General features: G+C 39.3%; 72 non-coding genes and 1 pseudogene across 72 annotated transcripts; all 73 read right to left on the bottom strand.

Moving 5' to 3' along the window:
- Positions 1-77: 77 nt before the first annotated feature.
- On the bottom strand, positions 78-196 carry LOC127089654 (5S ribosomal RNA). The gene has a single exon (XR_007791217.1). It is a non-coding gene; the product is annotated as a 5S ribosomal RNA (ribosomal RNA).
- A 161-nt stretch (positions 197-357) lies between these two features.
- LOC127090247 (5S ribosomal RNA) lies at positions 358-476 on the bottom strand. Its single transcript, XR_007791773.1, has one exon. It is a non-coding gene; the product is annotated as a 5S ribosomal RNA (ribosomal RNA).
- A 161-nt stretch (positions 477-637) lies between these two features.
- LOC127090021 (5S ribosomal RNA) lies at positions 638-755 on the bottom strand. Its single transcript, XR_007791564.1, has one exon. It is a non-coding gene; the product is annotated as a 5S ribosomal RNA (ribosomal RNA).
- A 160-nt stretch (positions 756-915) lies between these two features.
- LOC127090236 (5S ribosomal RNA) lies at positions 916-1,034 on the bottom strand. Its single transcript, XR_007791762.1, has one exon. It is a non-coding gene; the product is annotated as a 5S ribosomal RNA (ribosomal RNA).
- Positions 1,035-1,196: 162 nt separating this feature from the next.
- LOC127090225 (5S ribosomal RNA) lies at positions 1,197-1,315 on the bottom strand. The gene has a single exon (XR_007791751.1). It is a non-coding gene; the product is annotated as a 5S ribosomal RNA (ribosomal RNA).
- Positions 1,316-1,561: 246 nt separating this feature from the next.
- LOC127090028 (uncharacterized) lies at positions 1,562-1,687 on the bottom strand (annotated as a pseudogene).
- Positions 1,688-1,843: 156 nt separating this feature from the next.
- LOC127089915 (5S ribosomal RNA) lies at positions 1,844-1,961 on the bottom strand. Its single transcript, XR_007791464.1, has one exon. It is a non-coding gene; the product is annotated as a 5S ribosomal RNA (ribosomal RNA).
- A 161-nt stretch (positions 1,962-2,122) lies between these two features.
- Positions 2,123-2,241, bottom strand: LOC127089621 (5S ribosomal RNA). The gene has a single exon (XR_007791192.1). It is a non-coding gene; the product is annotated as a 5S ribosomal RNA (ribosomal RNA).
- Positions 2,242-2,403: 162 nt separating this feature from the next.
- On the bottom strand, positions 2,404-2,523 carry LOC127090019 (5S ribosomal RNA). The gene has a single exon (XR_007791562.1). It is a non-coding gene; the product is annotated as a 5S ribosomal RNA (ribosomal RNA).
- A 158-nt stretch (positions 2,524-2,681) lies between these two features.
- Positions 2,682-2,800, bottom strand: LOC127089735 (5S ribosomal RNA). Its single transcript, XR_007791292.1, has one exon. It is a non-coding gene; the product is annotated as a 5S ribosomal RNA (ribosomal RNA).
- Positions 2,801-2,962: 162 nt separating this feature from the next.
- On the bottom strand, positions 2,963-3,079 carry LOC127090023 (5S ribosomal RNA). Its single transcript, XR_007791566.1, has one exon. It is a non-coding gene; the product is annotated as a 5S ribosomal RNA (ribosomal RNA).
- A 160-nt stretch (positions 3,080-3,239) lies between these two features.
- LOC127090214 (5S ribosomal RNA) lies at positions 3,240-3,358 on the bottom strand. Its single transcript, XR_007791742.1, has one exon. It is a non-coding gene; the product is annotated as a 5S ribosomal RNA (ribosomal RNA).
- A 160-nt stretch (positions 3,359-3,518) lies between these two features.
- LOC127089904 (5S ribosomal RNA) lies at positions 3,519-3,637 on the bottom strand. Its single transcript, XR_007791453.1, has one exon. It is a non-coding gene; the product is annotated as a 5S ribosomal RNA (ribosomal RNA).
- A 160-nt stretch (positions 3,638-3,797) lies between these two features.
- On the bottom strand, positions 3,798-3,915 carry LOC127090016 (5S ribosomal RNA). The gene has a single exon (XR_007791559.1). It is a non-coding gene; the product is annotated as a 5S ribosomal RNA (ribosomal RNA).
- A 160-nt stretch (positions 3,916-4,075) lies between these two features.
- On the bottom strand, positions 4,076-4,194 carry LOC127089857 (5S ribosomal RNA). Its single transcript, XR_007791408.1, has one exon. It is a non-coding gene; the product is annotated as a 5S ribosomal RNA (ribosomal RNA).
- A 161-nt stretch (positions 4,195-4,355) lies between these two features.
- Positions 4,356-4,474, bottom strand: LOC127090203 (5S ribosomal RNA). Its single transcript, XR_007791731.1, has one exon. It is a non-coding gene; the product is annotated as a 5S ribosomal RNA (ribosomal RNA).
- Positions 4,475-4,634: 160 nt separating this feature from the next.
- Positions 4,635-4,753, bottom strand: LOC127090192 (5S ribosomal RNA). The gene has a single exon (XR_007791720.1). It is a non-coding gene; the product is annotated as a 5S ribosomal RNA (ribosomal RNA).
- Positions 4,754-4,914: 161 nt separating this feature from the next.
- On the bottom strand, positions 4,915-5,033 carry LOC127090180 (5S ribosomal RNA). The gene has a single exon (XR_007791709.1). It is a non-coding gene; the product is annotated as a 5S ribosomal RNA (ribosomal RNA).
- Positions 5,034-5,193: 160 nt separating this feature from the next.
- On the bottom strand, positions 5,194-5,312 carry LOC127090169 (5S ribosomal RNA). Its single transcript, XR_007791698.1, has one exon. It is a non-coding gene; the product is annotated as a 5S ribosomal RNA (ribosomal RNA).
- A 159-nt stretch (positions 5,313-5,471) lies between these two features.
- Positions 5,472-5,590, bottom strand: LOC127089974 (5S ribosomal RNA). The gene has a single exon (XR_007791519.1). It is a non-coding gene; the product is annotated as a 5S ribosomal RNA (ribosomal RNA).
- Positions 5,591-5,752: 162 nt separating this feature from the next.
- LOC127090158 (5S ribosomal RNA) lies at positions 5,753-5,871 on the bottom strand. Its single transcript, XR_007791687.1, has one exon. It is a non-coding gene; the product is annotated as a 5S ribosomal RNA (ribosomal RNA).
- Positions 5,872-6,032: 161 nt separating this feature from the next.
- Positions 6,033-6,151, bottom strand: LOC127089776 (5S ribosomal RNA). The gene has a single exon (XR_007791330.1). It is a non-coding gene; the product is annotated as a 5S ribosomal RNA (ribosomal RNA).
- A 161-nt stretch (positions 6,152-6,312) lies between these two features.
- Positions 6,313-6,431, bottom strand: LOC127090146 (5S ribosomal RNA). Its single transcript, XR_007791676.1, has one exon. It is a non-coding gene; the product is annotated as a 5S ribosomal RNA (ribosomal RNA).
- Positions 6,432-6,591: 160 nt separating this feature from the next.
- LOC127090133 (5S ribosomal RNA) lies at positions 6,592-6,710 on the bottom strand. The gene has a single exon (XR_007791664.1). It is a non-coding gene; the product is annotated as a 5S ribosomal RNA (ribosomal RNA).
- Positions 6,711-6,872: 162 nt separating this feature from the next.
- Positions 6,873-6,991, bottom strand: LOC127090121 (5S ribosomal RNA). Its single transcript, XR_007791653.1, has one exon. It is a non-coding gene; the product is annotated as a 5S ribosomal RNA (ribosomal RNA).
- A 161-nt stretch (positions 6,992-7,152) lies between these two features.
- LOC127089994 (5S ribosomal RNA) lies at positions 7,153-7,270 on the bottom strand. The gene has a single exon (XR_007791538.1). It is a non-coding gene; the product is annotated as a 5S ribosomal RNA (ribosomal RNA).
- Positions 7,271-7,431: 161 nt separating this feature from the next.
- Positions 7,432-7,550, bottom strand: LOC127090110 (5S ribosomal RNA). Its single transcript, XR_007791642.1, has one exon. It is a non-coding gene; the product is annotated as a 5S ribosomal RNA (ribosomal RNA).
- A 161-nt stretch (positions 7,551-7,711) lies between these two features.
- Positions 7,712-7,830, bottom strand: LOC127090012 (5S ribosomal RNA). The gene has a single exon (XR_007791555.1). It is a non-coding gene; the product is annotated as a 5S ribosomal RNA (ribosomal RNA).
- Positions 7,831-7,991: 161 nt separating this feature from the next.
- LOC127090098 (5S ribosomal RNA) lies at positions 7,992-8,110 on the bottom strand. Its single transcript, XR_007791631.1, has one exon. It is a non-coding gene; the product is annotated as a 5S ribosomal RNA (ribosomal RNA).
- A 160-nt stretch (positions 8,111-8,270) lies between these two features.
- Positions 8,271-8,389, bottom strand: LOC127090086 (5S ribosomal RNA). Its single transcript, XR_007791620.1, has one exon. It is a non-coding gene; the product is annotated as a 5S ribosomal RNA (ribosomal RNA).
- Positions 8,390-8,550: 161 nt separating this feature from the next.
- LOC127089609 (5S ribosomal RNA) lies at positions 8,551-8,669 on the bottom strand. Its single transcript, XR_007791183.1, has one exon. It is a non-coding gene; the product is annotated as a 5S ribosomal RNA (ribosomal RNA).
- A 160-nt stretch (positions 8,670-8,829) lies between these two features.
- Positions 8,830-8,948, bottom strand: LOC127090075 (5S ribosomal RNA). The gene has a single exon (XR_007791609.1). It is a non-coding gene; the product is annotated as a 5S ribosomal RNA (ribosomal RNA).
- Positions 8,949-9,109: 161 nt separating this feature from the next.
- On the bottom strand, positions 9,110-9,228 carry LOC127089962 (5S ribosomal RNA). The gene has a single exon (XR_007791508.1). It is a non-coding gene; the product is annotated as a 5S ribosomal RNA (ribosomal RNA).
- A 159-nt stretch (positions 9,229-9,387) lies between these two features.
- LOC127090064 (5S ribosomal RNA) lies at positions 9,388-9,506 on the bottom strand. Its single transcript, XR_007791598.1, has one exon. It is a non-coding gene; the product is annotated as a 5S ribosomal RNA (ribosomal RNA).
- Positions 9,507-9,667: 161 nt separating this feature from the next.
- On the bottom strand, positions 9,668-9,786 carry LOC127090052 (5S ribosomal RNA). The gene has a single exon (XR_007791587.1). It is a non-coding gene; the product is annotated as a 5S ribosomal RNA (ribosomal RNA).
- A 163-nt stretch (positions 9,787-9,949) lies between these two features.
- Positions 9,950-10,068, bottom strand: LOC127090040 (5S ribosomal RNA). Its single transcript, XR_007791576.1, has one exon. It is a non-coding gene; the product is annotated as a 5S ribosomal RNA (ribosomal RNA).
- A 161-nt stretch (positions 10,069-10,229) lies between these two features.
- Positions 10,230-10,348, bottom strand: LOC127090035 (5S ribosomal RNA). The gene has a single exon (XR_007791573.1). It is a non-coding gene; the product is annotated as a 5S ribosomal RNA (ribosomal RNA).
- Positions 10,349-10,510: 162 nt separating this feature from the next.
- Positions 10,511-10,629, bottom strand: LOC127090033 (5S ribosomal RNA). Its single transcript, XR_007791571.1, has one exon. It is a non-coding gene; the product is annotated as a 5S ribosomal RNA (ribosomal RNA).
- A 159-nt stretch (positions 10,630-10,788) lies between these two features.
- Positions 10,789-10,907, bottom strand: LOC127090032 (5S ribosomal RNA). The gene has a single exon (XR_007791570.1). It is a non-coding gene; the product is annotated as a 5S ribosomal RNA (ribosomal RNA).
- Positions 10,908-11,067: 160 nt separating this feature from the next.
- LOC127089951 (5S ribosomal RNA) lies at positions 11,068-11,186 on the bottom strand. Its single transcript, XR_007791497.1, has one exon. It is a non-coding gene; the product is annotated as a 5S ribosomal RNA (ribosomal RNA).
- Positions 11,187-11,347: 161 nt separating this feature from the next.
- Positions 11,348-11,466, bottom strand: LOC127090031 (5S ribosomal RNA). Its single transcript, XR_007791569.1, has one exon. It is a non-coding gene; the product is annotated as a 5S ribosomal RNA (ribosomal RNA).
- Positions 11,467-11,627: 161 nt separating this feature from the next.
- LOC127090030 (5S ribosomal RNA) lies at positions 11,628-11,746 on the bottom strand. The gene has a single exon (XR_007791568.1). It is a non-coding gene; the product is annotated as a 5S ribosomal RNA (ribosomal RNA).
- Positions 11,747-11,911: 165 nt separating this feature from the next.
- On the bottom strand, positions 11,912-12,030 carry LOC127090025 (5S ribosomal RNA). Its single transcript, XR_007791567.1, has one exon. It is a non-coding gene; the product is annotated as a 5S ribosomal RNA (ribosomal RNA).
- A 160-nt stretch (positions 12,031-12,190) lies between these two features.
- LOC127090014 (5S ribosomal RNA) lies at positions 12,191-12,309 on the bottom strand. Its single transcript, XR_007791557.1, has one exon. It is a non-coding gene; the product is annotated as a 5S ribosomal RNA (ribosomal RNA).
- Positions 12,310-12,470: 161 nt separating this feature from the next.
- On the bottom strand, positions 12,471-12,589 carry LOC127089921 (5S ribosomal RNA). The gene has a single exon (XR_007791470.1). It is a non-coding gene; the product is annotated as a 5S ribosomal RNA (ribosomal RNA).
- Positions 12,590-12,748: 159 nt separating this feature from the next.
- On the bottom strand, positions 12,749-12,866 carry LOC127090015 (5S ribosomal RNA). The gene has a single exon (XR_007791558.1). It is a non-coding gene; the product is annotated as a 5S ribosomal RNA (ribosomal RNA).
- Positions 12,867-13,027: 161 nt separating this feature from the next.
- On the bottom strand, positions 13,028-13,146 carry LOC127089804 (5S ribosomal RNA). The gene has a single exon (XR_007791358.1). It is a non-coding gene; the product is annotated as a 5S ribosomal RNA (ribosomal RNA).
- Positions 13,147-13,305: 159 nt separating this feature from the next.
- LOC127089632 (5S ribosomal RNA) lies at positions 13,306-13,424 on the bottom strand. Its single transcript, XR_007791202.1, has one exon. It is a non-coding gene; the product is annotated as a 5S ribosomal RNA (ribosomal RNA).
- Positions 13,425-13,585: 161 nt separating this feature from the next.
- On the bottom strand, positions 13,586-13,704 carry LOC127089891 (5S ribosomal RNA). Its single transcript, XR_007791441.1, has one exon. It is a non-coding gene; the product is annotated as a 5S ribosomal RNA (ribosomal RNA).
- Positions 13,705-13,864: 160 nt separating this feature from the next.
- Positions 13,865-13,983, bottom strand: LOC127089695 (5S ribosomal RNA). Its single transcript, XR_007791253.1, has one exon. It is a non-coding gene; the product is annotated as a 5S ribosomal RNA (ribosomal RNA).
- Positions 13,984-14,142: 159 nt separating this feature from the next.
- LOC127089580 (5S ribosomal RNA) lies at positions 14,143-14,261 on the bottom strand. Its single transcript, XR_007791158.1, has one exon. It is a non-coding gene; the product is annotated as a 5S ribosomal RNA (ribosomal RNA).
- Positions 14,262-14,421: 160 nt separating this feature from the next.
- On the bottom strand, positions 14,422-14,540 carry LOC127089464 (5S ribosomal RNA). The gene has a single exon (XR_007791057.1). It is a non-coding gene; the product is annotated as a 5S ribosomal RNA (ribosomal RNA).
- A 161-nt stretch (positions 14,541-14,701) lies between these two features.
- Positions 14,702-14,819, bottom strand: LOC127090013 (5S ribosomal RNA). Its single transcript, XR_007791556.1, has one exon. It is a non-coding gene; the product is annotated as a 5S ribosomal RNA (ribosomal RNA).
- Positions 14,820-14,980: 161 nt separating this feature from the next.
- On the bottom strand, positions 14,981-15,099 carry LOC127089879 (5S ribosomal RNA). Its single transcript, XR_007791430.1, has one exon. It is a non-coding gene; the product is annotated as a 5S ribosomal RNA (ribosomal RNA).
- Positions 15,100-15,259: 160 nt separating this feature from the next.
- On the bottom strand, positions 15,260-15,378 carry LOC127089787 (5S ribosomal RNA). The gene has a single exon (XR_007791341.1). It is a non-coding gene; the product is annotated as a 5S ribosomal RNA (ribosomal RNA).
- Positions 15,379-15,539: 161 nt separating this feature from the next.
- On the bottom strand, positions 15,540-15,658 carry LOC127089348 (5S ribosomal RNA). Its single transcript, XR_007790962.1, has one exon. It is a non-coding gene; the product is annotated as a 5S ribosomal RNA (ribosomal RNA).
- A 160-nt stretch (positions 15,659-15,818) lies between these two features.
- Positions 15,819-15,937, bottom strand: LOC127089234 (5S ribosomal RNA). The gene has a single exon (XR_007790951.1). It is a non-coding gene; the product is annotated as a 5S ribosomal RNA (ribosomal RNA).
- A 160-nt stretch (positions 15,938-16,097) lies between these two features.
- Positions 16,098-16,216, bottom strand: LOC127089118 (5S ribosomal RNA). Its single transcript, XR_007790894.1, has one exon. It is a non-coding gene; the product is annotated as a 5S ribosomal RNA (ribosomal RNA).
- A 161-nt stretch (positions 16,217-16,377) lies between these two features.
- On the bottom strand, positions 16,378-16,496 carry LOC127089001 (5S ribosomal RNA). Its single transcript, XR_007790783.1, has one exon. It is a non-coding gene; the product is annotated as a 5S ribosomal RNA (ribosomal RNA).
- A 161-nt stretch (positions 16,497-16,657) lies between these two features.
- LOC127088884 (5S ribosomal RNA) lies at positions 16,658-16,776 on the bottom strand. Its single transcript, XR_007790695.1, has one exon. It is a non-coding gene; the product is annotated as a 5S ribosomal RNA (ribosomal RNA).
- A 161-nt stretch (positions 16,777-16,937) lies between these two features.
- On the bottom strand, positions 16,938-17,056 carry LOC127089689 (5S ribosomal RNA). The gene has a single exon (XR_007791247.1). It is a non-coding gene; the product is annotated as a 5S ribosomal RNA (ribosomal RNA).
- A 161-nt stretch (positions 17,057-17,217) lies between these two features.
- LOC127089724 (5S ribosomal RNA) lies at positions 17,218-17,336 on the bottom strand. The gene has a single exon (XR_007791281.1). It is a non-coding gene; the product is annotated as a 5S ribosomal RNA (ribosomal RNA).
- A 161-nt stretch (positions 17,337-17,497) lies between these two features.
- Positions 17,498-17,616, bottom strand: LOC127088767 (5S ribosomal RNA). Its single transcript, XR_007790585.1, has one exon. It is a non-coding gene; the product is annotated as a 5S ribosomal RNA (ribosomal RNA).
- A 161-nt stretch (positions 17,617-17,777) lies between these two features.
- LOC127088649 (5S ribosomal RNA) lies at positions 17,778-17,896 on the bottom strand. Its single transcript, XR_007790476.1, has one exon. It is a non-coding gene; the product is annotated as a 5S ribosomal RNA (ribosomal RNA).
- Positions 17,897-18,057: 161 nt separating this feature from the next.
- On the bottom strand, positions 18,058-18,176 carry LOC127088533 (5S ribosomal RNA). The gene has a single exon (XR_007790365.1). It is a non-coding gene; the product is annotated as a 5S ribosomal RNA (ribosomal RNA).
- A 161-nt stretch (positions 18,177-18,337) lies between these two features.
- On the bottom strand, positions 18,338-18,456 carry LOC127088417 (5S ribosomal RNA). Its single transcript, XR_007790254.1, has one exon. It is a non-coding gene; the product is annotated as a 5S ribosomal RNA (ribosomal RNA).
- A 161-nt stretch (positions 18,457-18,617) lies between these two features.
- Positions 18,618-18,736, bottom strand: LOC127090253 (5S ribosomal RNA). The gene has a single exon (XR_007791779.1). It is a non-coding gene; the product is annotated as a 5S ribosomal RNA (ribosomal RNA).
- A 161-nt stretch (positions 18,737-18,897) lies between these two features.
- Positions 18,898-19,016, bottom strand: LOC127090140 (5S ribosomal RNA). Its single transcript, XR_007791670.1, has one exon. It is a non-coding gene; the product is annotated as a 5S ribosomal RNA (ribosomal RNA).
- Positions 19,017-19,177: 161 nt separating this feature from the next.
- On the bottom strand, positions 19,178-19,296 carry LOC127089939 (5S ribosomal RNA). Its single transcript, XR_007791487.1, has one exon. It is a non-coding gene; the product is annotated as a 5S ribosomal RNA (ribosomal RNA).
- Positions 19,297-19,457: 161 nt separating this feature from the next.
- On the bottom strand, positions 19,458-19,576 carry LOC127090034 (5S ribosomal RNA). Its single transcript, XR_007791572.1, has one exon. It is a non-coding gene; the product is annotated as a 5S ribosomal RNA (ribosomal RNA).
- A 161-nt stretch (positions 19,577-19,737) lies between these two features.
- On the bottom strand, positions 19,738-19,856 carry LOC127089520 (5S ribosomal RNA). The gene has a single exon (XR_007791103.1). It is a non-coding gene; the product is annotated as a 5S ribosomal RNA (ribosomal RNA).
- Positions 19,857-20,017: 161 nt separating this feature from the next.
- Positions 20,018-20,136, bottom strand: LOC127088359 (5S ribosomal RNA). The gene has a single exon (XR_007790198.1). It is a non-coding gene; the product is annotated as a 5S ribosomal RNA (ribosomal RNA).
- Positions 20,137-20,297: 161 nt separating this feature from the next.
- On the bottom strand, positions 20,298-20,416 carry LOC127089597 (5S ribosomal RNA). The gene has a single exon (XR_007791172.1). It is a non-coding gene; the product is annotated as a 5S ribosomal RNA (ribosomal RNA).
- Between the last annotated feature and the right edge of the window lie 3,331 nt (positions 20,417-23,747).

Genomic DNA, 23,747 nt, shown 5'->3' with positions numbered 1-23,747 from the left:
CCTACTTTTTTCCGACTCTTTTACGCCGATTAACAGAAATAAAAAGAAAAAGTAGTATTTAAAAAATCGCAAAAAAAGAGGTGCAACACAAGGACTTCCCAAGAGGTCACCCATCCTAGTACTACTCTCGCCCAAGCACGCTTAACTGCGGAGTTCTGATGGGATCCGGTGCATTAGTGCTGGTATGATCGCACCTGATATCTCATGCGCTTTGATTGTATATATTTTATTTCTTTCACTTATTAACGGCAAAACAAACATAATTAACGCTGAAATGCTTGTCTTCTCCTACTTTTTCCGACTCTTTTACGCCGATTAACAGAAATAAAAAGAAGTATTTAAAAAATCGCAAAAAAAGAGGTGCAACACAAGGACTTCCCAGGAGGTCACCCATCCTAGTACTACTCTCGCCCAAGCACGCTTAACTGCGGAGTTCTGATGGGATCCGGTGCATTAGTGCTGGTATGATCGCACCTGATATCTCATGCGCTTTGATTGTATATATTTTATTTCTTTCACTTATTAACGGCAAAACAAACATAATTAACGCTGAAATGCTTGTCTTCTCCTACTTTTTCCGACTCTTTTACGCCGATTAACAGAAATCAAAAGAAGTATTTAAAAAATCGCAAAAAAAGAGGTGCAACACAAGGACTTCCCAGGAGGGCACCCATCCTAGTACTACTCTCGCCCAAGCACGCTTAACTGCGGAGTTCTGATGGGATCGGTGCATTAGTGCTGGTATGATCGCACCTGATATCTCATGCGCTTTGATTGTATATATTTTATTTCTTTCACTTATTAACGGCAAAACAAACATAATTAACGCTGAAATGCTTGTCTTCTCCTACTTTTTCCGACTCTTTACGCCGATTAACAGAAATAAAAAGAAGTATTTAAAACATCGCAAAAAAAGAGGTGCAACACAAGGACTTCCCAGGAGGTCACCCATCCTAGTACTACTCTCGCCCAAGCACGCTTAACTGCGGAGTTCTGATGGGATCCGGTGCATTAGTGCTGGTATGATCGCACCTGATATCTCATGCGCTTTGATTGTATATATTTTATTTCTTTCACTTATTAACGGCAAAACAAACATAATTAACGCTGAAATGCTTGTCTTCTCCTACTTTTTCCGACTCTTTTACGCCGATTAACAGAAACAAAAAGAAGTACTTAAAAACTCGCAAAAAAAAGAGGTGCAACACAAGGACTTCCCAGGAGGTCACCCATCCTAGTACTACTCTCGCCCAAGCACGCTTAACTGCGGAGTTCTGATGGGATCCGGTGCATTAGTGCTGGTATGATCGCACCTGATATCTCATGCGCTTTGATTGTATATATTTTATTTCTTTCACTTATTAACGGCAAAACAAACATAATTAACGCTGAAATGCTTGTCTTCTCCTACTTTTTCCGACTCTTTTACGCCGATTAACAGAAATAAAAAAAGTATTAAAAATCGCAAAAAAAAGAGGTGCAACACAGGACTTTTTTTTTTTTTTTCCCTTTCTCCCCCCCTTTTTTCCCCTTTTTTTGCCCTTCCCCCTTTTTTTTTTTTTTACAGCCCTTCTTTGTTTGCCACCCCCAGGAGGTCACCCATCCTAGTACTACTCTCGCCCAAGCACGCTTAACTGCGGAGTTCTGATGGGATCCGGTGTGCATTAGTGCTGGTATGATCGCACCTGATATCTCATGCGCTTGATTGTAATATTTATTTCTTCACTTATTAACGGCAAAACAAACATAATTAACGCTGAAATGCTTGTCTTCTCCTACTTTTTCGACTCTTTTACGCCGATTAACAGAAATAAAAAGAAGTATTTAAAAAATCGCAAAAAAAGAGGTGCAACACAAGGACTTCCCAGGAGGTCACCCATCCTAGTACTACTCTGCCCAAGCACGCTTAACTGCGGAGTTCTGATGGGATCCGGTGCATTAGTGCTGGTATGATCGCACCTGATATCTCATGCGCTTTGATTGTATATATTTTATTTCTTTCACTTATTAACGGCAAAACAAACATAATTAACGCTGAAATTCTTGTCTTCTCCTACTTTTTCCGACTCTTTTACGCCGATTAACAGAAACAAAAAGAAGTATTTAAAAAATCGCAAAAAAAGAGGTGCAACACAAGGACTTCCCAGGAGGTCACCCATCCTAGTACTACTCTCGCCCAAGCACGCTTAACTACGGAGTTCTGATGGGATCCGGTGCATTAGTGCTGGTATGATCGCACCTGATATCTCATGCGCTTTGATTGTATATATTTTATTTCTTTCACTTATTAACGGCAAAACAAACATAATTAACGCTGAAATGCTTGTCTTCTCCTACTTTTTCCGACTCTTTTACGCCGATTAACAGAAATAAAAAGAAGTATTTAAAAAATCGCAAAAAAAAAAGGTGCAAACACAAGGACTTCCCAAGAGGTCACCCATCCTAGTACTACTCTCTCCCAAGCACGCTTAACTGCGGAGTTCTGATGGGATCCGGTGCATTAGTGCTGGTATGATCGCACCTGATATCTCATGCGCTTTGATTGTATATATTTTATTTCTTTCACTTATTAACGGCAAAACAAACATAATTAACGCTGAAATGCTTGTCTTCTCCTACTTTTTCCGACTCTTTTACGCCGATAACAGAAACAAAAGAAGTACTTAAAAAATCGCAAAAAAGAGGTGCAACACAAGGACTTCCCAGGAGGTCACCCATCCTAGTACTACTCTCGCCCAAGCACGCTTAACTGCGGAGTTCTGATGGGATCCGGTGCATTAGTGCTAGTATGATCGCACCTGATATCTCATGCGCTTTGATTGTATATATTTTATTTCTTTCACTTATTAACGACAAAACAAACATAATTAACGCTGAAATGCTTGTCTTCTCCTACTTTTTCCGACTCTTTTACGCCGATTAACAGAAACAAATAGAAGTAATTTAAAAACTCGCAAAAAAAGAGGTGCAACACAAGGACTTCCCAGGAGGTCACCCATCTAGTACTACTCTCGCCAAGCACGCTTAACTGCGGAGTTCTGATGGGATCCGGTGCATTAGTGCTGGTATGATCGCACCTGATATCTCATGCGCTTTGATTGTATATATTTTATTTCTTTCACTTATTAACGGCAAAACAAACATAATTAACGCTGAAATGCTTGTCTTCTCCTACTTTTTCCGACTCTTTTACGCCGATTAACAGAAATAAAAAGAAGTATTTAAAATATCGCAAAGAAGAGGTGCAACACAAGGACTTCCCAGGAGGTCACCCATCCTAGTACTACTCTCGCCCAAGCACGCTTAACTGCGGAGTTCTGATGGGATCCGGTGCATTAGTGCTGGTATGATCGCACCTGATATCTCATGCGCTTTGATTGTATATATTTTATTTCTTTCACTTATTAACGGCAAAACAAACATAATTAACGCTGAAATGCTTGTCTTCTCCTACTTTTCCGACTCTTTTACGCCGATTAACAGAAACAAAAAGAAGTATTTAAAAAATCGCAAAAAAAAGAGTGCAAAACAAGGACTTCCCAGGAGGTCACCCATCCTAGTACTACTCTCGCCCAAGCACGCTTAACTGCGGAGTTCTGATGGGATCCGGTGCATTAGTGCTGGTATGATCGCACCTGATATCTCATGCGCTTTGATTGTATATATTTTATTTCTTTCACTTATTACGGCAAAACAAACATAATTAACGCTGAAATGCTTGTCTTCTCCTACTTTTTCCGACTCTTTTACGCCGATTAACAGAAACAAAAAGAAGTATTTAAAAAATCGCAAAAAAAGAGGTGCAACACAAGGACTTCCCAGGAGGTCACCCATCCTAGTACTACTCTCGCCCAAGCACGCTAACTGCGGAGTTCTGATGGGATCCGGTGCATTAGTGCTGGTATGATCGCACCTGATATCTCATGCGCTTTGATTGTATATATTTTATTTCTTTCACTTATTAACGGCAAAACAAACATAATTAACGCTGAAATGCTTGTCTTCTCCTACTTTTCCGACTCTTTTACGCCGATTAACAGAAATAAAAAGAAGTATTTAAAAAATCGCAAAAAAAGAGGTGCAACACAAGGACTTCCCAGGAGGTCACCCATCCTAGTACTACTCTCGCCTAAGCACGCTTAACTGCGGAGTTCTGATGGGATCCGGTGCATTAGTGCTGGTATGATCGCACCTGATATCTCATGCGCTTTGATTGTATATATTTTATTTCTTTCACTTATTAACGGCAAAACAAACATAATTAACGCTGAAATGCTTGTCTTCTCCTACTTTTTCCGACTCTTTTACGCCGATTAACAGAAACAAAAAGAAGTACTTAAAAAATCGCAAAAAAAGAGGTGCAACACAAGGACTTCCCAGGAGGTCACCCATCCTAGTACTACTCTCGCCCAAGCACGCTTAACTGCGGAGTTCTGATGGGATCCGGTGCATTAGTGCTGGTATGATCGCACCTGATATCTCATGCGCTTTGATTGTATATATTTTATTTCTTTCACTTATTACGCCAAAACAAACATAATTAACGCTGAAATGCTTGTCTTCTCCTACTTTTTCCGACTCTTTTACGCCGATTAACAGAAACAAAAAGAAGTACTTAAAAACTCGCAAAAAAAGAGGTGCAACACAAGGACTTCCCAGGAGGTCACCCATCCTAGTACTACTCTCGCCCAAGCACGCTTAACTGCGGAGTTCTGATGGGATCCGGTGCATTAGTGCTGGTATGATCGCACCTGATATCTCATGCGCTTTGATTGTATATATTTTATTTCTTTCACTTATTAACGGCAAAACAAACATAATTAACGCTGAAATGCTTGTCTTCTCCTACTTTTTCCGACTCTTTTACGCCGATTAACAGAAATAAAAAGAAGTATTTAAAATATCGCAAAGAAAGAGGTGCAACACAAGGACTTCCCAGGAGGTCACCCATCCTAGTACTACTCTCGCCCAAGCACGCTTAACTGCGGAGTTCTGATGGGATCCGGTGCATTAGTGCTGGTATGATCGCACCTGATATCTCATGCGCTTTGATTGTATATATTTTATTTCTTTCACTTATTAACGGCAAAACAAACATAATTAACGCTGAAATGCTTGTCTTCTCCTACTTTTCCGACTCTTTTACGCCGATTAACAGAAATAAAAAGAAGTACTTAAAAAATCGCAAAAAAAGAGGTGCAACACAAGGACTTCCCAGGAGGTCACCCATCCTAGTACTACTCTCGCCCAAGCACGCTTAACTGCGGAGTTCTGATGGGATCCGGTGCATTAGTGCTGGTATGATCGCACCTGATATCTCATGCGCTTTGATTGTATATATTTTATTTCTTCACTTATTAACGGCAAAACAAACATAATTAACGCTGAAATGCTTGTCTTTCCTACTTTTTCCGACTCTTTTACGCCGATTAACAGAAATAAAAAGAAGTATTTAAAAAATCGCAAAAAAAGAGGTGCAACACAAGGACTTCCCAAGAGGTCACCCATCCTAGTACTACTCTCTCCCAAGCACGCTTAACTGCGGAGTTCTGATGGGATCCGGTGCATTAGTGCTGGTATGATCGCACCTGATATCTCATGCGCTTTGATTGTATATATTTTATTTCTTTCACTTATTAACGGCAAAACAAACATAATTAACGCTGAAATGCTTGTCTTCTCCTACTTTTTCCGACTCTTTTACGCCGATTAACAGAAACAAAAAGAAGAAGTACTAAAAAATCGCAAAAAAGAGGTGCAACACAAGGACTTCCCAGGAGGTCACCCATCCTAGTACTACTCTCGCCCAAGCACGCTTAACTGCGGAGTTCTGATGGGATCCGGTGCATTAGTGCTGGTATGATCGCACCTGATATCTCATGCGCTTTGATTGTATATATTTTATTTCTTTCACTTATTAACGGCAAAACAAACATAATTAACGCTGAAATGCTTGTCTTCTCCTACTTTTTCCGACTCTTTTACGCCGATTAACAGAAACAAATAGAAGTACTTAAAAACTCGCAAAAAAAGAGGTGCAACACAAGGACTTCCCAGGAGGTCACCCATCCTAGTACTACTCTCACCCAAGCACGCTTAACTGCGGAGTTCTGATGGGATCCGGTGCATTAGTGCTGGTATGATCGCACCTGATATCTCATGCGCTTTGATTGTATATATTTTATTTCTTTCACTTATTAACGGCAAAACAAACATAATTAACGCTGAAATGCTTGTCTTCTCCTACTTTTTCTGACTCTTTTACGCCGATTAACAGAAATAAAAAGAAGTATTTAAAATATCGCAAAGAAAGAGGTGCAACACAAGGACTTCCCAGGAGGTCACCCATCCTAGTACTACTCTCGCCCAAGCACGCTTAACTGCGGAGTTCTGATGGGATCCGGTGCATTAGTGCTGGTATGATCGCACCTGATATCTCATGCGCTTTGATTGTATATATTTTATTTCTTTCACTTATTAACGGCAAAACAAACATAATTAACGCTGAAATGCTTGTCTTCTCCTACTTTTTCCGACTCTTTTACGCCGATTAACAGAAACAAAAAGAAGTACTAAAAAATCGCAAAAAAAGAGGTGCAACACAAGGACTTCCCAGGAGGTCACCCATCCTAGTACTACTCTCGCCCAAGCACGCTTAACTGCGGAGTTCTGATGGGATCCGGTGCATTAGTGCTGGTATGATCGCACCTGATATCTCATGCGCTTTGATTGTATATATTTTATTTCTTTCACTTATTAACGACAAAACAAACATAATTAACGCTGAAATGCTTGTCTTCTCCTACTTTTTCCGACTCTTTTACGCCGATTAACAGAAAAAAATAGAAGTACTTAAAAAACTCGCAAAAAAAGAGGTGCAACACAAGGACTTCCCAGGAGGTCACCCATCCTAGTACTACTCTCGCCCAAGCACGCTTAACTGCGGAGTTCTGATGGGATCCGGTGCATTAGTGCTGGTATGATCGCACCTGATATCTCATGCGCTTTGATTGTATATTTTTATTTCTTTCACTTATTAACGGCAAAACAAACATAATTAACGCTGAAATGCTTGTCTTCTCCTACTTTTTCCGACTCTTTTACGCCGATTAACAGAAATAAAAAGAAGTATTTAAAAATATCGCAAAGAAAGAGGTGCAACACAAGGACTTCCCAGGAGGTCACCATCCTAGTACTACTCTCGCCCAAGCACGCTTAACTGCGGAGTTCTGATGGGATCCGGTGCATTAGTGCTGGTATGATCGCACCTGATATCTCATGCGCTTTGATTGTATATATTTTATTTCTTTCACTTATTAACGGCAAAACAAACATAATTAACGCTGAAATGCTTGTCTTCTCCTACTTTTTCCGACTCTTTTACGCCGATTAACAGAAACAAAAAGAAGTACTTAAAAAATCGCAAAAAAAGAGGTGCAACACAAGGACTTCCCAGGAGGTCACCCATCCTAGTACTACTCTCGCCCAAGCACGCTTAACTGCGGAGTTCTGATGGGATCCGGTGCATTAGTGCTGGTATGATCGCACCTGATATCTCATGCGCTTTGATTGTATATATTTTATTTCTTTCACTTATTAACGGCAAAACAAACATAATTAACGCTGAAATGCTTGTCTTCTCCTACTTTTTCCGACTCTTTTACGCCGATTAACAGAAATAAAAAGAAGTATTTAAAAAATCGCAAAAAAAGAGGTGCAACACAAGGACTTCCCAAGAGGTCACCCATCCTAGTACTACTCTCTCCCAAGCACGCTTAACTGCGGAGTTCTGATGGGATCCGGTGCATTAGTGCTAGTATGATCGCACCTGATATCTCATGCGCTTTGATTGTATATATTTTATTTCTTTCACTTATTAACGGCAAAACAAACATAATTAACGCTGAAATGCTTGTCTTCTCCTACTTTTTCCGACTCTTTTACGCCGATTAACAGAAACAAAAAGAAGTACTTAAAAAATCGCAAAAAAAGAGGTGCAACACAAGGACTTCCCAGGAGGTCACCCATCCTAGTACTACTCTCGCCCAAGCACGCTTAACTGCGGAGTTCTGATGGGATCCGGTGCATTAGTGCTGGTATGATCGCACCTGATATCTCATGCGCTTTGATTGTATATATTTATTTCTTTCACTTATTAACGACAAAACAAACATAATTAACGCTGAAATGCTTGTCTTCTCCTACTTTTTCCGACTCTTTTACGCCGATTAACAGAAACAAATAGAAGTACTTAAAAACTCGCAAAAAAAGAGGTGCAACACAAGGACTTCCCAGGAGGTCACCCATCCTAGTACTACTCTCGCCCAAGCACGCTTAACTGCGGAGTTCTGATGGGATCCGGTGCATTAGTGCTGGTATGATCGCACCTGATATCTCATGCGCTTTGATTGTATATATTTTATTTCTTTCACTTATTAACGGCAAAACAAACATAATTAACGCTGAAATGCTTGTCTTCTCCTACTTTTTCCGACTCTTTTACGCCGATTAACAGAAATAAAAAGAAGTATTTAAAATATCGCAAAGAAAGAGGTGCAACACAAGGACTTCCCAGGAGGTCACCCATCCTAGTACTACTCTCGCCCAAGCACGCTTAACTACGGAGTTCTGATGGGATCCGGTGCATTAGTGCTGGTATGATCGCACCTGATATCTCATGCGCTTTGATTGTATATATTTTATTTCTTTCACTTATTAACGGCAAAACAAACATAATTAACGCTGAAATGCTTGTCTTCTCCTACTTTTTCCGACTCTTTTACGCCGATTAACAGAAACAAAAGAAGTATTTAAAAAATCGCAAAAAAAGAGGTGCAACACAAGGACTTCCCAGGAGGTCACCCATCCTAGTACTACTCTCGCCCAAGCACGCTTAACTGCGGAGTTCTGATGGGATCCGGTGCATTAGTGCTGGTATGATCGCACCTGATATCTCATGCGCTTTGATTGTATATATTTTATTTCTTTCACTTATTAACGGCAAAACAAACATAATTAACGCTGAAATGCTTGTCTTCTCCTACTTTTTCCGACTCTTTTACGCCGATTAACAGAAATAAAAAGAAGTATTTAAAAAATCGCAAAAAAAGAGGTGCAACACAAGGACTTCCCAAGAGGTCACCCATCCTAGTACTACTCTCTCCCAAGCACGCTTAACTGCGGAGTTCTGATGGGATCCGGTGCATTAGTGCTGGTATGATCGCACCTGATATCTCATGCGCTTTGATTGTATATATTTTATTTCTTTCACTTATTAACGGCAAAACAAACATAATTAACGCTGAAATGCTTGTCTTCTCCTACTTTTCCGACTCTTTTACGCCGATTAACAGAAACAAAAGAAGTACTTAAAAAATCGCAAAAAAAGAGGTGCAACACAAGGACTTCCCAGGAGGTCACCCATCCTAGTACTACTCTCGCCCAAGCACGCTTAACTGCGGAGTTCTGATGGGATCCGGTGCATTAGTGCTGGTATGATCGCACCTGATATCTCATGCGCTTTGATTGTATATATTTATTTCTTTCACTTATTAACGACAAAACAAAACATAATTAACGCTGAAATGCTTGTCTTCTCCTACTTTTTCCGACTCTTTTACGCCGATTAACAGAAACAAATAGAAGTACTTAAAAACTCGCAAAAAAAGAGGTGCAACACAAGGACTTCCCAGGAGGTCACCCATCCTAGTACTACTCTCGCCCAAGCACGCTTAACTGCGGAGTTCTGATGGGATCCGGTGCATTAGTGCTGGTATGATCGCACCTGATATCTCATGCGCTTTGATTGTATATATTTATTTTTCTTTCACTTATTAACGGCAAAACAAACATAATTAACGCTGAAATGCTTGTCTTCTCCTACTTTTTCCGACTCTTTTACGCCGATTAACAGAAATAAAAAGAAGTATTTAAAATATCGCAAAGAAGAGAGGTGCAACACAAGGACTTCCCAGGAGGTCACCCATCCTAGTACTACTCTCGCCCAAGCACGCTTAACTGCGGAGTTCTGATGGGATCCGGTGCATTAGTGCTGGTATGATCGCACCTGATATCTCATGCGCTTTGATTGTATATATTTTATTTCTTTCACTTATTAACGGCAAAACAAACATAATTAACGCTGAAATGCTTGTCTTCTCCTACTTTTTCCGACTCTTTTACGCCGATTAACAGAAACAAAAAGAAGTACTTAAAAACTCGCAAAAAAAGAGGTGCAACACAAGGACTTCCCAGGAGGTCACCCATCCTAGTACTACTCTCGCCCAAGCACGCTTAACTGCGGAGTTCTGATGGGATCCGGTGCATTAGTGCTGGTATGATCGCACCTGATATCTCATGCGCTTTGATTGTATATATTTTATTTCTTTCACTTATATAACGGCAAAACAAACATAATTAACGCTGAAATGCTTGTCTTCTCCTACTTTTTCCGACTCTTTTACGCCGATTAACAGAAACAAATAGAAGTACTTAAAAACTCGCAAAAAAAGAGGTGCAACACAAGGACTTCCCAGGAGGTCACCCATCCTAGTACTACTCTCGCCCAAGCACGCTTAACTGCGGAGTTCTGATGGGATCCGGTGCATTAGTGCTGGTATGATCGCACCTGATATCTCATGCGCTTTGATTGTATATATTATTTTCTTTCACTTATTAACGGCAAAACAAACATAATTAACGCTGAAATGCTTGTCTTCTCCTACTTTTTCCGACTCTTTTACGCCGATTAACAGAAACAAAAAGAAGTATTTAAAAATCGCAAAGAAAGAGGTGCAACACAAGGACTTCCCAGGAGGTCACCCATCCTAGTACTACTCTCGCCCAAGCACGCTTAACTGCGGAGTTCTGATGGGATCCGGTGCATTAGTGCTGGTATGATCGCACCTGATATCTCATGCGCTTTGATTGTATATATTTTATTTCTTTCACTTATTAACGGCAAACAAACATAATTAACGCTGAAATGCTTGTCTTCTCCTACTTTTTCCGACTCTTTTACGCCGATTAACAGAAACAAAAAGAAGTATTTAAAAAATCGCAAAAAAAGAGGTGCAACACAAGGACTTCCCAAGAGGTCACCCATCCTAGTACTACTCTCTCCCAAGCACGCTTAACTGCGGAGTTCTGATGGGATCCGGTGCATTAGTGCTGGTATGATCGCACCTGATATCTCATGCGCTTTGATTGTATATATTTTATTTCTTTCACTTATTAATGGCAAAACAAACATAATTAACGCTGAAATGCTTGTCTTCTCCTACTTTTTCCGACTCTTTTACGCCGATTAACAGAAACAAAAAGAAGTACTTAAAAAATCGCAAAAAAAGAGGTGCAACACAAGGACTTCCCAGGAGGTCACCCATCCTAGTACTACTCTCGCCCAAGCACGCTTAACTGCGGAGTTCTGATGGGATCCGGTGCATTAGTGCTGGTATGATCGCACCTGATATCTCATGCGCTTTGATTGTATATATTTTATTTCTTTCACTTATTAACGGCAAAACAAACATAATTAACGCTGAAATGCTTGTCTTCTCCTACTTTTTCCGACTCTTTTACGCCGATTAACAGAAACAAATAGAAGTACTTAAAAACTCGCAAAAATAGAGGTGCAACACAAGGACTTCCCAGGAGGTCACCCATCCTAGTACTACTCTCGCCCAAGCACGCTTAACTGCGGAGTTCTGATGGGATCCGGTGCATTAGTGCTGGTATGATCGCACCTGATATCTCATGCGCTTTGATTGTATATATTTTATTTCTTTCACTTATTAACGGCAAAACAAACATAATTAACGCTGAAATGCTTGTCTTCTCCTACTTTTTCCGACTCTTTTACGCCGATTAACAGAAACAAAAAAAAAGAAGTACTTAAAAAATCGCAAAAAAAGAGGTGCAACACAAGGACTTCCCAGGAGGTCACCCATCCTAGTACTACTCTCGCCCAAGCACGCTTAACTGCGGAGTTCTGATGGGATCCGGTGCATTAGTGCTGGTATGATCGCACCTGATATCTCATGCGCTTTGATTGTATATATTTTATTTCTTTCACTTATTAACGACAAACAAACATAATTAACGCTGAAATGCTTGTCTTCTCCTACTTTTTCCGACTCTTTTACGCCGATTAACAGAAACAAATAGAAGTACTTAAAAACTCGCAAAAAAAGAGGTGCAACACAAGGACTTCCCAGGAGGTCACCCATCCTAGTACTACTCTCGCCCAAGCACGCTTAACTGCGGAGTTCTGATGGGATCCGGTGCATTAGTGCTGGTATGATCGCACCTGATATCTCATGCGCTTTGATTGTATATATTTTATTTCTTTCACTTATTAACGGCAAAACAAACATAATTAACGCTGAAATGCTTGTCTTCTCCTACTTTTTCCGACTCTTTTACGCCGATTAACAGAAATAAAAAGAAGTATTTAAAATATCGCAAAGAAAGAGGTGCAACACAAGGACTTCCCAGGAGGTCACCCATCCTAGTACTACTCTCGCCCAAGCACGCTTAACTGCGGAGTTCTGATGGGATCCGGTGCATTAGTGCTGGTATGATCGCACCTGATATCTCATGCGCTTTGATTGTATAATTTTATTTCTTTCACTTATTAACGGCAAAACAAACATAATTAACGCTGAAATGCTTGTCTTCTCCTACTTTTTCCGACTCTTTTACGCCGATTAACAGAAACAAAAGAAGTATTTAAAAAATCGCAAAAAAAGAGGTGCAACACAAGGACTTCCCAGGAGGTCACCCATCCTAGTACTACTCTCGCCAAGCACGCTTAACTGCGGAGTTCTGATGGGATCCGGTGCATTAGTGCTGGTATGATCGCACCTGATATCTCATGCGCTTTGATTGTATATATTTTATTTCTTTCACTTATTAACGGCAAAACAAACATAATTAACGCTGAAATGCTTGTCTTCTCCTACTTTTTCCGACTCTTTTACGCCGATTAACAGAAATAAAAAGAAGTATTTAAAATATCGCAAAGAAAGAGGTGCAACACAAGGACTTCCCAGGAGGTCACCCATCCTAGTACTACTCTCGCCCAAGCACGCTTAACTGCGGAGTTCTGATGGGATCCGGTGCATTAGTGCTGGTATGATCGCACCTGATATCTCATGCGCTTTGATTGTATATATTTTATTTCTTTCACTTATTAACGGCAAAACAAACATAATTAACGCTGAAATGCTTGTCTTCTCCTACTTTTTCCGACTCTTTTACGCCGATTAACAGAAACAAAAGAAGTATTTAAAAAATCGCAAAAAAAAGGTGCAACACAAGGACTTCCCAGGAGGTCACCCATCCTAGTACTACTCTCGCCCAAGCACGCTTAACTGCGGAGTTCTGATGGGATCCGGTGCATTAGTGCTGGTATGATCGCACCTGATATCTCATGCGCTTTGATTGTATATATATTATTTCTTTCACTTATTAACGGCAAAACAAACATAATTAACGCTGAAATGCTTGTCTTCTCCTACTTTTTCCGACTCTTTTACGCCGATTAACAGAAATAAAAAGAAGTATTTAAAAAATCGCAAAAAAAGAGGTGCAACACAAGGACTTCCCAGGAGGTCACCCATCCTAGTACTACTCTCTCCCAAGCACGCTTAACTGCGGAGTTCTGATGGGATCCGGTGCATTAGTGCTGGTATGATCGCACCTGATATCTCATGCGCTTTGATTGTATATATTTTATTTCTTTCACTTATTAACGGCAAAACAAACATAATTAACGCTGAAATGCTTGTCTTCTCCTACTTTTTCCGACTCTTTTACGCCGATTAACAGAAACAAAAAGAAGTACTTAAAAACTCGCAAAAAAGAGGTGCAACACAAGGACTTCCCAGGAGGTCACCCATCCTAGTACTACTCTCGCCCAAGCACGCTTAACTGCGGAGTTCTGATGGGATCCGGTGCATTAGTGCTGGTATGATCGCACCTGATATCTCATGCGCTTTGATTGTATATATTTATTTCTTTCACTTATTAACGACAAAACAAACATAATTAACGCTGAAATGCTTGTCTTCTCCTACTTTTTCCGACTCTTTTACGCCGATTAACAGAAACAAATAGAAGTACTTAAAAACTCGCAAAAAAGAGGTGCAACACAAGGACTTCCCAGGAGGTCACCCATCCTAGTACTACTCTCGCCCAAGCACGCTTAACTGCGGAGTTCTGATGGGATCCGGTGCATTAGTGCTGGTATGATCGCACCTGATATCTCATGCGCTTTGATTGTATATATTTTATTTCTTTCACTTATTAACGGCAAAACAAACATAATTAACGCTGAAATGCTTGTCTTCTCCTACTTTTTCCGACTCTTTTACGCCGATTAACAGAAATAAAAAGAAGTATTAAAATATCGCAAAGAAAGAGGTGCAACACAAGGACTTCCCAGGAGGTCACCCATCCTAGTACTACTCTCGCCCAAGCACGCTTAACTGCGGAGTTCTGATGGGATCCGGTGCATTAGTGCTGGTATGATCGCACCTGATATCTCATGCGCTTTGATTGTATATATTTTATTTCTTTCACTTATTAACGGCAAAACAAACATAATTAACGCTGAAATGCTTGTCTTCTCCTACTTTTTCCGACTCTTTTACGCCGATTAACAGAAACAAAAAGAAGTATTTAAAAAATCGCAAAAAAAGAGGTGCAACACAAGGACTTCCCAGGAGGTCACCCATCCTAGTACTACTCTCGCCAAGCACGCTTAACTGCGGAGTTCTGATGGGATCCGGTGCATTAGTGCTGGTATGATCGCACCTGATATCTCATGCGCTTTGATTGTATATATTTTATTTCTTTCACTTATTAACGGCAAAACAAACATAATTAACGCTGAAATGCTTGTCTTCTCCTACTTTTTCCGACTCTTTTACGCCGATTAACAGAAATAAAAAGAAGTATTTAAAAAATCGCAAAAAAAGAGGTGCAACACAAGGACTTCCCAGGAGGTCACCCATCCTAGTACTACTCTCTCCCAAGCACGCTTAACTGCGGAGTTCTGATGGGATCCGGTGCATTAGTGCTGGTATGATCGCACCTGATATCTCATGCGCTTTGATTGTATATATTTTATTTCTTTCACTTATTAACGGCAAAACAAACATAATTAACGCTGAAATGCTTGTCTTCTCCTACTTTTTCCGACTCTTTTACGCCGATTAACAGAAACAAAAAGAAGTACTTAAAAATCGCAAAAAAAGAGGTGCAACACAAGGACTTCCCAGGAGGTCACCCATCCTAGTACTACTCTCGCCCAAGCACGCTTAACTGCGGAGTTCTGATGGGATCCGATGCATTAGTGCTGGTATGATCGCACCTGATATCTCATGCGCTTTGATTGTATATATTTTATTTCTTTCACTTATTAACGACAAAACAAACATAATTAACGCTGAAATGCTTGTCTTCTCCTACTTTTTCCGACTCTTTTACGCCGATTAACAGAAACAAATAGAAGTACTTAAAAACTCGCAAAAAAAGAGGTGCAACACAAGGACTTCCCAGGAGGTCACCCATCCTAGTACTACTCTCGCCCAAGCACGCTTAACTGCGGAGTTCTGATGGGATCCGGTGCATTAGTGCTGGTATGATCGCACCTGATATCTCATGCGCTTTGATTGTATATATTTTATTTCTTTCACTTATTAACGGCAAAACAAACATAATAACGCTGAAATGCTTGTCTTCTCCTACTTTTTCCGACTCTTTTACGCCGATTAACAGAAATAAAAAGAAGTATTTAAAATATCGCAAAGAAAGAGGTGCAACACAAGGACTTCCCAGGAGGTCACCCATCCTAGTACTACTCTCGCCCAAGCACGCTTAACTGCGGAGTTCTGATGGGATCCGGTGCATTAGTGCTGGTATGATCGCACCTGATATCTCATGCGCTTTGATTGTATATATTTTATTTCTTTCACTTATTAACGGCAAAACAAACATAATTAACGCTGAAATGCTTGTCTTCTCCTACTTTTTCCGACTCTTTTACGCCGATTAACAGAAACAAAAGAAGTACTTAAAAAATCGCAAAAAAAGAGGTGCAACACAAGGACTTCCCAGGAGGTCACCCATCCTAGTACTACTCTCGCCCAAGCACGCTTAACTGCGGAGTTCTGATGGGATCCGGTGCATTAGTGCTGGTATGATCGCACCTGATATCTCATGCGCTTTGATTGTATATATTTTATTTCTTTCACTTATTAACGACAAAACAAACATAATTAACGCTGAAATGCTTGTCTTCTCCTACTTTTTCCGACTCTTTTACGCCGATTAACAGAAACAAATAGAAGTACTTAAAAACTCGCAAAAAAAGAGGTGCAACACAAGGACTTCCCAGGAGGTCACCCATCCTAGTACTACTCTCGCCCAAGCACGCTTAACTGCGGAGTTCTGATGGGATCCGGTGCATTAGTGCTGGTATGATCGCACCTGATATCTCATGCGCTTTGATTGTATATATTTTATTTCTTTCACTTATTAACGGCAAAACAAACATAATTAACGCTGAAATGCTTGTCTTCTCCTACTTTTTCCGACTCTTTTACGCCGATTAACAGAAATAAAAAGAAGTATTTAAAATATCGCAAAAAAAGAGGTGCAACACAAGGACTTCCCAGGAGGTCACCCATCCTAGTACTACTCTCGCCCAAGCACGCTTAACTGCGGAGTTCTGATGGGATCCGGTGCATTAGTGCTGGTATGATCGCACCTGATATCTCATGCGCTTTGATTGTATATATTTTATTTCTTTCACTTATTAACGGCAAAACAAACATAATTAACGCTGAAATGCTTGTCTTCTCCTACTTTTTCCGACTCTTTTACGCCGATTAACAGAAACAAAAAGAAGTACTTAAAAACTCGCAAGAAAAGAGGTGCAACACAAGGACTTCCCAGAAGGTCACCCATCCTAGTACTACTCTCGCCCAAGCACGCTTAACTGCGGAGTTCTGATGGGATCCGGTGCATTAGTGCTGGTATGATCGCACCTGATATCTCATGCGCTTTGATTGTATATATTTTATTTCTTTCACTTATTAACGGCAAAACAAACATAATTAACGCTGAAATGCTTGTCTTCTCCTACTTTTTCCGACTCTTTTACGCCGATTAACAGAAACAAAAAGAAGTATTTAAAAAATCGCAAAAAAAGAGGTGCAACACAAGGACTTCCCAGGAGGTCACCCATCCTAGTACTACTCTCGCCCAAGCACGCTTAACTGCGGAGTTCTGATGGGATCCGGTGCATTAGTGCTGGTATGATCGCACCAGATATCTCATGCGCTTTGATTGTATATATTTTATTTCTTTCACTTATTAACGACAAAACAAACATAATTAACGCTGAAATGCTTGTCTTCTCCTACTTTTTCCGACTCTTTTACGCCGATTAACAGAAATAAAAAGAAGTATTTAAAAAATCGCAAAAAAAGAGGTGCAACACAAGGACTTCCCAGGAGGTCACCCATCCTAGTACTACTCTCGCCCAAGCACGCTTAACTGCGGAGTTCTGATGGGATCCGGTGCATTAGTGCTGGTATGATCGCACCTGATATCTCATGCGCTTTGATTGTATATATTTTATTTCTTTCACTTATTAACGACAAAACAAACATAATTAACGCTGAAATGCTTGTCTTCTCCTACTTTTTCCGACTCTTTTACGCCGATTAACAGAAACAAATAGAAGTACTTAAAAACTCGCAAAAAAAGAGGTGCAACACAAGGACTTCCCAGGAGGTCACCCATCCTAGTACTACTCTCGCCCAAGCACGCTTAACTGCGGAGTTCTGATGGGATCCGGTGCATTAGTGCTGGTATGATCGCACCTGATATCTCATGCGCTTTGATTGTATATATTTTATTTCTTTCACTTATTAACGGCAAAACAAACATAATTAACGCTGAAATGCTTGTCTTCTCCTACTTTTTCCGACTCTTTTACGCCGATTAACAGAAATAAAAAGAAGTATTTAAAATATCGCAAAGAAAGAGGTGCAACACAAGGACTTCCCAGGAGGTCACCCATCCTAGTACTACTCTCGCCCAAGCACGCTTAACTGCGGAGTTCTGATGGGATCCGGTGCATTAGTGCTGGTATGATCGCACCTGATATCTCATGCGCTTTGATTGTATATATTTTATTTCTTTCACTTATTAACGGCAAAACAAACATAATTAACGCTGAAATGCTTGTCTTCTCCTACTTTTTCCGACTCTTTTACGCCGATTAACAGAAACAAAAAGAAGTACTTAAAAAATCGCAAAAAAAGAGGTGCAACACAAGGACTTCCCAGGAGGTCACCCATCCTAGTACTACTCTCGCCCAAGCACGCTTAACTGCGGAGTTCTGATGGGATCCGGTGCATTAGTGCTGGTATGATCGCACCTGATATCTCATGCGCTTTGATTGTATATATTTTATTTCTTTCACTTATTAACGACAAAACAAACATAATTAACGCTGAAATGCTTGTCTTCTCCTACTTTTTCCGACTCTTTTACGCCGATTAACAGAAACAAATAGAAGTACTTAAAAACTCGCAAAAAAAGAGGTGCAACACAAGGACTTCCCAGGAGGTCACCCATCCTAGTACTACTCTCGCCCAAGCACGCTTAACTGCGGAGTTCTGATGGGATCCGGTGCATTAGTGCTGGTATGATCGCACCTGATATCTCATGCGCTTTGATTGTATATATTTTATTTCTTTCACTTATTAACGGCAAAACAAACATAATTAACGCTGAAATGCTTGTCTTCTCCTACTTTTTCCGACTCTTTTACGCCGATTAACAGAAATAAAAAGAAGTATTTAAAATATCGCAAAGAAAGAGGTGCAACACAAGGACTTCCCAGGAGGTCACCCATCCTAGTACTACTCTCGCCCAAGCACGCTTAACTGCGGAGTTCTGATGGGATCCGGTGCATTAGTGCTGGTATGATCGCACCTGATATCTCATGCGCTTTGATTGTATATATTTTATTTCTTTCACTTATTAACGGCAAAACAAACATAATTAACGCTGAAATGCTTGTCTTCTCCTACTTTTTCCGACTCTTTTACGCCGATTAACAGAAACAAAAAGAAGTATTTAAAAAATCGCAAAAAAAGAGGTGCAACACAAGGACTTCCCAAGAGGTCACCCATCCTAGTACTACTCTCTCCCAAGCACGCTTAACTGCGGAGTTCTGATGGGATCCGGTGCATTAGTGCTGGTATGATCGCACCTGATATCTCATGCGCTTTGATTGTATATATTTTATTTCTTTCACTTATTAACGGCAAAACAAACATAATTAACGCTGAAATGCTTGTCTTCTCCTACTTTTTCCGACTCTTTTACGCCGATTAACAGAAACAAAAAGAAGTACTTAAAAAATCGCAAAAAAAGAGGTGCAACACAAGGACTTCCCAGGAGGTCACCCATCCTAGTACTACTCTCGCCCAAGCACGCTTAACTGCGGAGTTCTGATGGGATCCGGTGCATTAGTGCTGGTATGATCGCACCTGATATCTCATGCGCTTTGATTGTATATATTTTATTTCTTTCACTTATTAACGACAAAACAAACATAATTAACGCTGAAATGCTTGTCTTCTCCTATTTTTTCCGACTCTTTTACGCCGATTAACAGAAACAAATAGAAGTACTTAAAAACTCGCAAAAATAGAGGTGCAACACAAGGACTTCCCAGGAGGTCACCCATCCTAGTACTACTCTCGCCCAAGCACGCTTAACTGCGGAGTTCTGATGGGATCCGGTGCATTAGTGCTGGTATGATCGCACCTGATATCTCATGCGCTTTGATTGTATATATTTTATTTCTTTCACTTATTAACGGCAAAACAAACATAATTAACGCTGAAATGCTTGTCTTCTCCTACTTTTTCCGACTCTTTTACGCCGATTAACAGAAATAAAAAGAAGTATTTAAAATATCGCAAAGAAAGAGGTGCAACACAAGGACTTCCCAGGAGGTCACCCATCCTAGTACTACTCTCGCCCAAGCACGCTTAACTGCGGAGTTCTGATGGGATCCGGTGCATTAGTGCTGGTATGATCGCACCTGATATCTCATGCGCTTTGATTGTATATATTTTATTTCTTTCACTTATTAACGGCAAAACAAACATAATTAACGCTGAAATGCTTGTCTTCTCCTACTTTTTCCGACTCTTTTACGCCGATTAACAGAAATAAAAAGAAGTATTTAAAAAATCGCAAAAAAAGAGGTGCAACACAAGGACTTCCCAGGAGGTCACCCATCCTAGTACTACTCTCGCCCAAGCACGCTTAACTACGGAGTTCTGATGGGATCCGGTGCATTAGTGCTGGTATGATCGCACCTGATATCTCATGCGCTTTGATTGTATATATTTTATTTCTTTCACTTATTAACGGCAAAACAAACATAATTAACGCTGAAATGCTTGTCTTCTCCTACTTTTTCCGACTCTTTTACGCCGATTAACAGAAATAAAAAGAAGTATTTAAAAAATCGCAAAAAAAGAGGTGCAACACAAGGCTGCCTGGTGATTCGTTTTAAGGGTAGGTTATAAGGTGGATAATCCTTGTGATTGGGTATTTCGACCTACATGTTTCATGTCAGAACCAGAATTTTGAATTGGCGAAACAACCGTATTATGGGGTTGAGTATATATGGAGGTAATATTTTGAAGTCCTGCCATGGAAGTAGATGGCATTCCATATGGGTATTCTCTCGAAGGCCTAAAATTCTCAAATCCCGGTGGCCTAGGGGTAGTAGGTGTTGGTTGGGTTCCGACAATTGTTGAAAATGGGCCATGGATTGAACTTGCAGAAACGTCTGCTACGCTTGACATAATAGGCATTGTTGTCGAATTATTTAAGGCCATTGATCCAGATGTTGGTATGACCTATGTACTAGGGATCTCAGTGGATGCATCAATCGAATTTATTCCGACTATGCCTGTTCCCTGGGGAGAAATTGTTCCCCTTGACTGGTTGTATTAACCATCTTTTTTGTGTATTTTCTTTTGGTTATAGGTTGCGAATTGTTCGCTATCTTACCACTTCTAAGGTTCATGCAACACTATGATTTTTTAACTCAAAAGAATAACAACAATTTTGTATTGTAAAAGTAAAGCAAACTATTATAATTAACAGTTCTTTTGACACCGTCCCATTGGACGTGCCAATTTGTTTACCTGTAATTTCTGACAAACAACCGCTAGTCCTCCAATATTATTAATCTTGTTAACTTACAGGATCAACTATATTGATCCTAGGACATGTGTCTCAAGAACTAGTATTATGGTGATTTGATTCATGATTAAGTTTGTTTCTGGTTTATGAATAGCAATTAGGGTTCTTTATCTAGCATTAATGGTACAAAGTAAAAGGTGTTTCGACAATAAACTCTAAACGAAATCTAAAGGCTTATGACTTTAAAGATAATGGATAAATGGAAGTAATTCTGTAAAAAGGCTTTTTTAAAGATAACAAAGGTAATTGGCAAAAGTAAAGATAAATAACTTGAAGTAAAAGGCTTTAAGTTTGAAAAGGTGCTGGAAATAAAGGTTTGATGAAATGTAAATGTAAAGGTAAAAGCAATGATGAAAGACTTTGAAGATAAAGGCAATTCAACAGAAGGCTTAAATAGAAATAAAGACAGTAAATGGTTTAATTTAAGTAACTTGCATTAAAAAGATAACATGAAATGTAATCATGGTGTTCTTCATACATACATTTTCAGCAAAGACTCGTTTCTCTCGCTCTGGTACTTTGAGTATTTTTAGTGAATTTTGTATATCAGTTTGAACACACGAATTCTAAAAACTAAGACTCCTATTTATAACAATTCGACCCTAACGGTCTCTACACAGATGATTGGTGTTGAAAATTATATCTTCGGCAAATATTTTTATATCGTATCCACAAAGATTGGTTGTTATTACCGCCGTTTTATAATCCAAATTGTTATAAGTTTGAAAAGTAACAAAGTTGTTTTGTTTGGAAAATTATCTTGTGAGTAAATATCACTAAAAACAGTAAAATGGTTTTAATCAAATGTAAAAGCTTGACAAGATTGGAGTTCACTATTCTAAATGCTTATGATTCCTTATGATAACTATATAGATTTAAGATTATTGATGATGTTCAAGTATCCTCTCAAAGTCATTTATGTCTAAATGATATTGTGATAATCACTATATTGATCCTTAGACGATCTCTCCACCTAACTATCAATATAGCAATCTTTAATGTTTAATACCAAAGAAGAGTAATGAATAAACCTATCTCTACAACTTATTCATTACTTGAAAATCTGTTTTATGTCAAGACTCAAATAATCTCTTTCAACAACTACTCAAATCTGGTTTTCAACTTAGGGCAAAAACAGTATTCAATACATCAACAATCTTTATTATATATAAAAGTCAAATGGAATACATAAACAAATGAGAATAGCTACTACCTCCAATCTTGACAAAAGGGAGTTTAGCTCCTCATCATCATTGTTACAAAGCAGAATGTTAATGGAAGAAAAACTCTGTTTTTCTCTCTTACCAAAAATCTCAATGTATCAATCTATGAATAATAATAATGAATAATCTGAATAATGTGTTTTTCTCTCCTAAAAGAGTTGACATTTCCTTAATTGATCATTTCCATCAAAAGCAGAAAAGCTATTCCAAGACAGACACCAAAATGGCAAGACAACTGGTCATGAAGGACATCACTTTTGGCCCAAAATCAGCTTGCTGGATTCGCAGCCTTCGCGGCGCGAACTGAAGCTTATACAGCTTCCTTGCTTTGCAAGCTTCATCCAAAATCTTCCAATTTGTGATGTTGCTTTCCAAAAGCTCTTTCATCTAAAAATTCTACAAAACTAACAAATATGTGAAATAACTACTCAAAACAACATAATTAAACCTAATTGCATTTATATAAAATAGTGAGAATAAAAGTGTGTAATTACATCAAAACTTGGTAAAAGGGACCAATAAAATGATATAAAAAGTAGTACTAATTGGTCCCTAACAAGTCTCCCCAACTTAGCATTTTGTTTGTCCCTAAACAAAAGTTTCCACCAACACAACCAAAGCAATGACATAAAAGATTGAAACAAGGATTAACCAAGGACATTCAAATGGTTCAAAAGTGTTTGGCACTTTCTCAATCCACCTATCTCAATTCTCAACAAAATATGAATAAGAGAAATGGTTGAGTGCAAAAATCATTCCAAGGAATTCAAAGCCATATATGTCAAAATTGAATCAAACTTACACACACATCATAATAATGATGAATAACATGAAGGGTTACTTTCACTCATCCAAGCAATTAAATCAACAACAACAACTCAAATCATGCAGTTATCACAACAAATACCAAATCATGTGAAAAATGAGAATCAAGAGGTCTTTCAAAGGTTGTAATGTGGCTTAGGTTACAAGAAAGGATATGATTAAGAGAATTCAACAAAGTTGCCTATCCTAAGGGAGCAATCCCAAACATTCAACTCTACATGATTTCCCTTTCTTTGATCCCTATCTTTTTCTTTTTCTTTTTCTTTTCAAATCCACACAACCATGAGCATTTTCTTTGCTTTTTTCTTTCTTTTCTTTTTTCTTTGCTCTATGGTTTCAAGGATGATTTCTTTTTCTTGTTTCTTTTCATATTTTTACCCTTTCATA

Source organism: Lathyrus oleraceus, chromosome 5 (genome assembly GCF_024323335.1).
Source record: "Lathyrus oleraceus cultivar Zhongwan6 chromosome 5, CAAS_Psat_ZW6_1.0, whole genome shotgun sequence".
Taxonomy (NCBI): domain Eukaryota; kingdom Viridiplantae; phylum Streptophyta; class Magnoliopsida; order Fabales; family Fabaceae; genus Lathyrus; species Lathyrus oleraceus.
Note: the sequence above shows the minus strand (reverse complement) of the source record. Positions and strands in the feature narration are given on the sequence as shown.